General features: G+C 47.5%; 1 pseudogene; it reads right to left on the bottom strand.

Moving 5' to 3' along the window:
• Positions 1-7,566: 7,566 nt before the first annotated feature.
• LOC119273842 lies at positions 7,567-7,708 on the bottom strand (annotated as a pseudogene).
• Positions 7,709-8,626: the final 918 nt, after the last annotated feature.

Here is an 8,626-nt window from a genome sequence, read left to right as displayed (position 1 = left end):
GTGAAACTATAAGAGCTGTGGAGATGTTTATAGGAGGTCGTTCCTGCTCATCTCTTCCTTGGAGAAGATATGTGGAGGAACGACCATCACCAATAGTCAAAATACCTCTGAGGGAGTGTTCACTATATACACAACCATTTGAGAGATGACAGTTGTTGAGAGCCTCGACGGACTGAAACTCACCTCAAATGCAGAGTACGTGATTCTTCTAGGTTTGACTTATGTTAGGTTTAGTCTGTGTCTTGACTTTGAAATTCAAATCCAATGTGTTTTTGCTTCATGTTAGGTCCGTGTGTTCACTAGTTAGGGAGATCTAGGGCCCCCACAGGATGGCTGCAGTGTCCGAGAGGGCGGCTGCCTACGATGATTCTCTCGTGCAGCGGCCGAGAGGGCGGTTGAAGTGGCAGGAGATGCCGAGAGGGCGGCTGCAGCGGCACGGAGGGCGAAGTCCTACGCTGAGGTCACGGTTGCCTCTGCAGAGAGGACGGCTACAGCTACTGAGATGGCTGGGTCATCTGCCAAGACCGCTTGACCATTAGTCGATACCTCGGCGGCTGCTGTTGTGGCAATCGAGACTGCAGCGGCCCCTTGACGGACCTCATAGGTTAGCATGAATTAAATATAATTATTCTTTGCTGTGAGATTCTTAGGCTATAATTGATTGTGACACTGGTTGGTTGGTACAATATAGTATGAGTTCGTTCGCTAAACATGACTTAAATTCAAATTAATTCTAAAAGTTCAAATGGTATCAAAAGGTAGTATTGTTCAACAATGTAGCCATTAAGGATCTGTGTCTTGCTTTTAGTCTGATGGTGCTCCCTTTGTCAGAGATGTTCATGGAGAATGGATCCCGACTGTTGTCGTTGGGGTGGTTCCTTTATTTATTTTTCTTCCACCACCGACCTTAGGAAGGTAGAGAAGGAACGACATGGTCGAAATACTAGCGAGGGAGTGTCCACCATATATACAACCACTTGAGAGATGCGAGTTGCAAGAGATATTCCCGAAGGAAAGGTATCGATTGTTGTTGTAGGTGGTGATGTGTGTCAGCCTGCGGAGGGGATCGGCAGATCAACCATCACCAACAGACGACATTATGTTGGGACTACAAAATATGCATGTGGTTCAACCCCGACTACATCATTACTCCTCCCCAGGTACCTATATATAGAATGACAAAAAGAGTTACGGTGAATGAACTCAATCGAAAAAAATGCACACATGCTCCCTACCTCCTCTCTAGTTCCCTCACTTCCTCACAATATAGTATGAGATACATAAATAATTGATACGAGCACGAGCCATAAAGACCCTAGTACAAACAAAGTTACAGCGAACTATTTGAATTCGTCATCTCTACCTCCCGCCCATTCCGCATTCCTTCAAATATGAATATAACTTTCTAAAAGCTGAATGAGTTAGCCATCATGAGATTCAAGAACCCACACGAGCTTGTGAAAACTCATGGGATGACCCTTATAACGTTACGGCCGCTTTGTCTCTTGACTGCCAAAAAAGAAGACCAAGAGACGCCACGAGAAAAAACTATTGCTCTTTTATCACGAAACAAAATGTGTATTTAAGGTCGACAACCATTGACAACGCGATCCTCGTTGTAGACCGATGACAACGTTAGCTGCTCACACAACCTAAATTTATTCAAAAGTAAAAAAAAAACAAGCATCTCACCGAGGATGCAAAAATCTCATCACATCCAGCCACACCTGGTAAAGAGAGGTTTTCACGTCGGTGTGCAATATCTCAACACTGCTTAATGGGTGCAGCGTATGATGATTATCAGACTGACTAATGAAAAGTTTCAGATAGATGCCTTGTGATGTTCTAAACTTAATTGATACGTAATTTTCTTACAAGAAGATAAGCAATGCATACTGACTGATCTAGGTAAAGAATGAAAGGCTTCAATGAGAGGAAGCCTTTGTTGCACCAAATGTTACCCAAGCTGAAACTTCAGCTAGATTAAGACGAAGCTTGGGACGTAGGGGATTGCATCAAAGTATGTGGCAGTTCGGCTTGGATATTCAACAAGTGTGTCCTCGTCGAGGTTGTCATATCTTAGGTCATTCATACAAATTGTATGGTTGACCGTGACACCTTCTCCAGGTTGAAAAGTGCAGCGGTGCAGATAATTACCAGAGGATCGGCACACGAGTACTCCATTACCCAACATAGCCACCGGATGAAGAGGTTGGGTCCAGTCAGAGAGGATGTTGTAGCACTTCTCCCATTGTGGAAGGTCCAAGTCGGTGCATATCCACATGTCAAGGGATCGATTCATTAACCCTACACTTGTGGTCAAGCACAGCACTTCCCTCAACTCAGATAAAGTGGATGCCTCGTGGTCGTCCCATGACCAGCAAGGAGGTGGTAGAATGAGGCTGAATGTTTCTTCATCCAACCTAAACCGCAGAAAACCCAATTGACCATTACGATTCTTTTGATCAACTGTCCAGATCAAGGACCCCTTGAAGCAGATCGCCGCCGGCCGCCTCTTGACGTGAAACCACGGGGGTTGTGACACCGTCTCGTGCCAGCACCGGTCTGAGCTTCCAATCGTCAACACCTCTACACGCGGAGGCATGAAGAAACGAACGACCTTGTAGGCGTCGGAGCGAGGGTCGCGCCCGAGACCGAACGCCTCGAGGTAGCTGAAGGACGTTGAACCGCCAAGGCGCCCCCAGGGTAATTCCACGACGCGGCGCATCACTGGGTTGAGCACCCACGCTGCGGACCGGGTTCCCACGAGCACCAGCCCGTCGCAATGGACAAGGTCGTGCGCCTCGAGAAATTCGGGAAACGGAGGTACCGGCATTGGGTACAGGAGGGCCGTCGCGGTGCCGTAGGCATGGTCCTCCTCCCACTGGTAGAGGCCGGTGAGGCTACCGTTGAAATTTTTGCCGATCGCATGGATCCGCGGGGCGATGAGCAGGCACGGGTCGTCGGTCCTGTGCCGGCGAAGGTGCGTGCACTGGAAGGATGGATCGTTGGAGATGGTGGTGTGCCATGCCTTGGAGACACACCTGAACCGGAGAAGTGATGTGACGGGCAGCCGGAGGAGGATCTCGGTGACGACCTCATGGGGGATGTACGGGTTCGTCTTGATCCGGATCTTGGCCGCTGGTGCCGCCGTCTCATCCTCCATGGCCTGCCTGCCCTAGATAGATCGATCTCCCCGAGGACTTACTTGCTCTATATATATAGATCCAGCCTGGCCGTGTACGTCTGTACGTGTCGATCGACTCTCTTGCATGACCTGGCTAAATACATCGATGGCTTGTCCACGAAAAATAATAATAACAGATCGGTACCTTGCGTAGTTTAATTTCCTATAAACGCTTCTTCTGGCAGCCTCGTGGTCCCACGGGTGAATTGCCAAGCGAAAGCTCCGTGCCTTGGAGCCGACTGAAAGATTACGTGGAAGCGTATGCCTTTGAGCAGGGACGCGTTCGTGTTATATAGGCAATGATAGATTACAACATACGGTAGTTAGGTTGTGGATTGATCCTCAAGAAATCTATACAAGAGATAAGGATAAACCCTAACAACCTAACCACCTAGATTACAACGCACACAATCTACCTACCTCTCTACGATATACGGTTTACACAATACCGTATACCTTGTACATGACTCTTTCTAACGCGCCCCCTCAATCACAGCTTCACCAAGTAGAGATGTCCTTAAAGTCTTCTAACTTCTTCCATGACAAAGCTTTGGTAAAACCATCTGCAACTTGATCACCTGTGGGAATAAAACAGATATCTAGTAGTTTGTTAGCTACTCTCTCTCGAACAAAATGATAGTCCACTTCTATGTGTTTTGTCCTTGCATGAAACACTGGATTTGCTGACAGATATGTGGCACCAATATTATCACACCAGAGACGTGCAACTGGTGAGTGCATGACTCCAAGTTCACGTAGCAAAGTTTGAACCCAAATAATCTCAGCAGTGGCATTGGCTAAAGATTTGTACTCTGCCTCTGTACTAGACCGAGAAACAGTAGCTTGCTTACGTGCACTCCAAGAAATCAAATTTGGACCAAAGAACACACAAAAACCTCCTGTCGACCTTCTGTCATCTGGACATCCTGCCCAGTCAGCATCAGAGAAAGCACTAACAACATTGAAAGTTGACTTGGTAAATTTCAGACCCGTACTCATAGTACCCTTGAGATATCTCAAAATTCTCTTGACAACTGTCATATGTTGAGAAGTAGGAGAATGCAAGTACTGGCATACTTTATTAACAGGGAAACAAATGTCAGGTCTTGTCAGTGTCAAGTACTGCAAAGCACCTACTATGCTCCTATATTTTGTTGATTCCTCGGCCCCTAAAGGCTCCCCTTCTTCTCTTGACAGCTTTTCTGACGTGGAGAGGGGCATGTTTGAAGCCTTACAATTTACCATTCCTGCACCCTTAAGCATATCCAGGACATATTTTTCTTGAGTAAGGAGTATTCCATCTTTTACCTTTCTCACCTCAATACCCAAGAAATAACGAAGATCACCCAAATCTTTCAAGGCAAAATCCTTCTTAAGATCTTCTAGCAATGCTACAGTTGCATCTTGTGATGAGCTAGCAACAATAATATCATCAACATAAACCAACATAATAGTGATATTTCCCTTTCTGTAGAAGAACAAAGAAGTATCTCCCTTGGATGATTTGAAACAAAGTATTTGAAGTTTTTCACTTAACTTGGAGTACCAAACCCTAGGTGCTTGTTTTAGTCCATACAGAGCTTTATCAAGTTTGCATAGATAATTCTCCTTTCCTTTTACCTCATAACCAGGTGGTTGTCTCATATAGACTTCTTCCTCTAGAACGGCATGAAGAAACGCATTCTGAACATCCAATTGCCTTAGGCTCCAATTTCTTGATACTGCAACAGAGAGAACAAGTCTGATAGTAGCGGCCTTTACAACAGGACTAAAAGTATCTTCATAATCTATACCATATCTCTGTTTAAACCCTTTGGCTACTAATCTTGCCTTATACCTACCAACTTGACCATCTGCTTTCCTTTTAATTCTAAAGACCCATTTACAATCAATGACATTCTTGTTTCGTATTGGTGGAACTAGATGCCACGTCTTATTTTTAATAAGAGCACCATACTCATCATTCATAGCCATTTTCCATTTTGTGTCACTTAGAGCTTCATGCAAACTACTTGGCTCACCAGTAGTTGTTAAACCTCCAAACCGAGGTTTGAGCTTGTCATACCTGATCGTACCATCTATACGAATTTGTGGTTTTACAATACCGTGCTGTGATCTTGTCCTGCGAGACGACATATCAGGAGCTGCATGAGGCTGCGCCGCAGAAGATCCGGCCGAGGGAATCACAGCCGCATGGGATCCCACGTCGATCCTGCCATCAGTTGCACGAGATCCCATGTCGATCCCGTCGTCAGTGCCACGGGATCCAACATCCCGCCTTGTCTCATCAGCATTGGCCGACGCGCCCACATCAGGTTGGTCCACCTGGCGGTCATCATGAGGCAGCGCCCGACGCGAGGGACCGGTCGGCTCAGAAGTCGGCCCACCTGGGGAGCCAACACCCGACATGCCCACGCGCCCTCCTGGCCCACCTGGGCAGGCAGCACCCGACGCGCACACGCACCCCCTGGGAGGGGTGCGATCCGAGGCGGATTCCCCTGAGCTGCCGCCTGCACCTGCGCTATTATCCTCGGAATCAGCGGCGGCAGCACCTGAATCTCCTCCGTGCTCTGCGCCATTTTTGTCCTGTACTGCCTGCATAAAATGACGCATAGGGGCTGGATTTTCACCAGAATTAGCAGGAAAATTTGCATGTTGATCAAGTACTTGTTCACCCCCATGATCAATAGGCTCAGACAGGGTAGTTTCAGGTAGCAATAAGATCTCAGATCAAAGGGGAGTTCCTGCATTAGGGTTTAAAGCCTTGAAAGGAAAAACCGTCTCATCGAAGATGACATCCCTAGATATGTAGACTCGGCCAACAGCAACATCAAGGCATTTAAAACCTTTGTGAAGATTGCTGTATCCGAGAAAAACACATTGTTTGGATCGAAATTATAATTTTTTGGAATTATAGGGACGGAGGTTGGGCCAACAGGCACATCCAAAAACTCGAAGGGAATGATAGTTTGGTTGTTCATGAAATAGACGACCCAGGGGGGTTCATAGTTGATCACTTTACTAGGGGTGCGATTTATGAGATATGTGGCAGAGAGAAAAGCCTCATCCCAAAATTTTAAAGGCATGGAGGCATGAGCCAAGAGAGAAAGACCCACGTCGACAATGTGACGATGTTTTGCTTTCAGCTGACCCGTTCTGCTGATGAGCATGAGGACAGGAGACATGGTGGGTGATTCCTAGTTGGCGAAAGAAGGAATTTAAACATTCATATTCGCCACCCCAGTCAGTTTGCATGGTGATGATTTTCCTATCGAACAACCTTTCAACTAATGCTTGAAATTCATGAAAGATTTTGAAAACTTTAGATTTATGCTTAAGAAGATAGATCCATGTGAATTTGCTATAATCATCAATAAAGGACACATAATAGTTTTTCCTATTGATAGAATCACGGGGAGGCCCCCATACATCGGAGAAAATTTGCTCTAAAGGAGCTTTAGATACACTGATCGAACTAGGATACGGTAGTTGGTGGCTCTTGCCTAATTGACAAGCGTCACAAACACCTTCTTTATTCAACTCACTACTTGAAAAGGGAATGTTGTTGTGGCTAAGGACATGACGAACTATGGTTGATGAAGGATGCCCTAGCCGACTGTGCCACCTGTCCGTGGACACTTTATTGACACCAAACGCCTGTTTGCTGGAGGTCACCGGAGCCGATGATAGGGGGTAAAGACCACGTTTACACCTGCCTTGGAGAAGGGTTCTCCTCGTTCCCTGTTCCTTAACGAAAAATAGACGTGGGTGAATTTCAAGAAAGGTATTGTTGTTAGTGGATAAACGATGAGCTGAAATAAGATTTTTGGTGGCATCGGGTACATGCAATATATTTTTGAGATGAAGATCACGAATGGGGGTTTGAACAGTGGATTGACCAATATGACAAATTTCCATACCTTCCCCATTTGCAGTATGGACTTGTTTGTTGCCGTTATACTTGTTGCGGATGGTCAACTTGTCGAGCTCGCTGGTGATGTGGTCCGTGGCCCCCGTGTCCAGGTACCAGTTTGTGTCTACTCCATAGGACGAGGTGGTGGCCGAACCTGCACTTTTCTCGTTCTTGGTGAAGGAGATGTCGAAGCGGCGGTAGCACTCGATGGCGGTGTGGTTTGGCTTCTTGCAAATCTGGCAAGCAACCTTAGGTAGATCGTTGCCTCCTCCATTGCCATTGCCACGGCCTCCATTGCCGTGGCCACCGCCTCCATTGCCACAGCCTCCATTGCCGCGGCCGCCTCCGTTTCCACGGCCTCCGTTGCTACGGCCGCCCCCGCGAACGAAACCACCATGGCCACGAGACACGGCGTTGGCCGAGAATTGAGAGAACTGATTTCCCCCTTAAAACATGGCAAGACACTTTTCAAAACCAATTAGCTGAGAATAAAGTTCAGCTACCTTGATGGGCTCAGTCCTTGCAGCGCAGATGGACGAGACGAAGGAGATGTAGTCGAAGTCGAGTCCGGCAAGGATGTAGGAGACCATGTCATCATCGTCGAGCGGCTTCCCTGCTGAAGCCATCTCGTCGCCTAGCGCTTTCATGCGCCCGATGTATTCGGCGATGGTCGCGGTGCCCTTTTTGGTGGTGGAGAGGGCGATCCGCGTGTTGACGATGTTGGCCTACGTCTGGGAGAGAAACATCTCTCCGATCGCGGTCCATGCCGCGGCGGCCTTGGTGCAGTGGGCGACTTGGATCATCACAGGAGCAGAGATTGAATTGAAGATGAAGCTGAGCACCTGGGAGTCTTGCGCCAACGCGGTGAGATGTTCCGGGTTCGGCACATCGGTGGGCTTGCCGTCCTTGTCGACAAGCTTGGGCTCCGGGAACGGGTGATCGGGGTTGAGGTGGTCGATCAGTCGGGCTCCACGGATGGTAGCTAAGGCCTGTGCGCGCCATACAAGGTAGTTGCCGCGGTGGAGCTTTTCAGCGATGGGAATGAGGGCATATGGAGCGGCGGCGGCGGAGCTACAGCTGGCCATGGCTACTAGGTTTGATGCGAGCTGCTAGGTTTGGATGTGGTAGAGGAACTAGGCTCTGAATACCATGAAAGATTGCATGGAAGCGTATGCCTTTGAGCAGGGACGCGTTCGTGTTATATAGGCAATGATAGATTACAACATATGGTAGTTAGGTTCTGGATTGATCCTCAAGAAATCTATACAAGAGATAAGGATAAACCCTAACAACCTAACCATCTAGATTACAACGCACGCAATCTACCTACCTCTCTACGATATACGGTTTACACAATACCGTATACCTTGTACATGACTCTTTCTAACACCGACCAAAGGCACTTGTGGGTGCCGTGCTCTTATTGAATATGTTGTTGTGGTTCTTCTCTCTATGTTAGCGTTCCGGATGAAGACCTTTTATCCGATGTTGAATCGGTTGTGGCAACGCTTTGCGTCGTTCTCCCT

This window comes from Triticum dicoccoides, chromosome 3A (genome assembly GCF_002162155.2).
Source record: "Triticum dicoccoides isolate Atlit2015 ecotype Zavitan chromosome 3A, WEW_v2.0, whole genome shotgun sequence".
Lineage (NCBI taxonomy): Eukaryota > Viridiplantae > Streptophyta > Magnoliopsida > Poales > Poaceae > Triticum > Triticum dicoccoides.
The sequence above is the reverse complement of the archived record's forward strand: the minus strand, read 5'-3'. Positions and strand labels throughout refer to the sequence as shown.